Raw genomic sequence first — 1,623 nt, 5'->3', positions numbered from 1 at the left:
CAAACCAAAGGAAAGCTGGAGTAGCAATGCTCATATCAAACAAAATAGACGTTTTAAAAAAAATCATTTCAAGATTACTTATGTATTTACTTTAAAACAGGTCACAACACTAAGCTTCTGGCCCATTCTGATAATGCACAAGATACAAATGCTTGCTCAGCAGTTGAAGGGCATGCTTTAGTAGCATGTTTGAAAAGTGAATAAAAATCTATATAAAACAAATATTTAAATAGTTTCCATAGGAACACAGTTAAGTGTGACCCCATCACCTAGTCTTCCACATTGTTGCATCTGTGCCAACACTACTCACATAGACATCTCAAAACTAGCAGTAGTTAAGTTAAATGGTCCCCCCCCAAACCCTTAAATCAAGCTAAACTCACAGTTAACAGCTACAAGAATTGTATCTACACATTAATACAAGCTGAAGCACAGGCTGCTGGGTGCTCTTTCATCCCACTCTCTCAAGCACAAGACACAGGCAGAGTGCCAACATCCAGCTCCTCTATTCCGGGTGGGAAGTCATGGTTGTGGATTTTCTGCATCAGTTGCCATGGTGGCCCTGACATCACATAGTAGATGGTTGGTCTCTGGAATCCATTGAAAGTAGAAGCAGCAGTGACAGCAGTGACAGAACAGAGTGTAAACACCCATGTTTTCAAACAGCATCCAATCGCCCTCATGCATTTCAAGTAAGTTACAGTGCTCAACAATGTGATCCAGGCCATCACAGGTTGGTCCCCAGATGCTGAATGAATAATACTTTTCATCTGGTTTGGGTCTCTTCTGCAGAAGAGGCTTCACATGTTCATGATCATAGAGGATGCAGTTGAATGATGCATATACTCCATCATTCACATAATACATAAATGTCTGTTCACTTGACTCATCTTCATCATCAGATCCCGTCTGTTCCTTTAAGATGAGTTTTTGGCAATGATATTAACTGCTAGAGTGAAAACTGGGACAACACAGTATCTTCCTGGCTCAGGTATGATGCTCACTCCAGAATCTGTTGGAAAATACTTGCACAACACTGGGTTGATTACACCGGTGGTCTCTTCAAATTAAGATTTACATCCTCAGATCCTGGAAAGCCACCACCAATATCAAGCAGAAACATGTTGAAACCAACCACAGCTCCCATGTCAAAGTCACAGTGGGCATCAGAGATGGTCTGCACGAAGGTCTCTGGATCAGTACAATGATGTCCCACATGGTAGCTGACACCAATGACATCAATATCTTGCTCTTTTGCCCATTCCAAAAGAAGCCTGCTGGTTTTGAGTGTGACACCAAATTTGACACTGAGGTGACAGACTGCTTTGGAATCATCAGTGGCAATCTGAAAAACCAACTTGGCCTTTGGATGTGCCCTGGCAACTTTCACCAACTCGACTTCACTATCAAAAGTCATCATCTGGACTCCATTATTGGCAGCATATTTAATCTGAGACACTTGTTTACAAGGATTTGCATAGATAATCCTCTCTGGAGGCACCCTGAGACTCTGCACCAACTGGATTTCAGTTTTGCTGGTACAGTCAAATCCTTTCTTAATGGCAGGTATGGTCTTCACTATGGTTCTACTATCATTGCATTTGACTGCATAAAAGGGTGTGA

General features: G+C 41.8%; 1 pseudogene; it reads right to left on the bottom strand.

Annotated features, from left to right (window-relative positions):
- Positions 1–407: 407 nt before the first annotated feature.
- LOC136137685 (ornithine decarboxylase pseudogene) lies at positions 408–1,420 on the bottom strand (annotated as a pseudogene).
- Positions 1,421–1,623: the final 203 nt, after the last annotated feature.

The sequence above is a fragment of the Phocoena phocoena genome, chromosome 18 (genome assembly GCF_963924675.1).
Source record: "Phocoena phocoena chromosome 18, mPhoPho1.1, whole genome shotgun sequence".
In the NCBI taxonomy this organism is placed as follows: Eukaryota; Metazoa; Chordata; class Mammalia; order Artiodactyla; family Phocoenidae; genus Phocoena; species Phocoena phocoena.
This window is presented reverse-complemented; position numbering and strand designations above follow the sequence as displayed.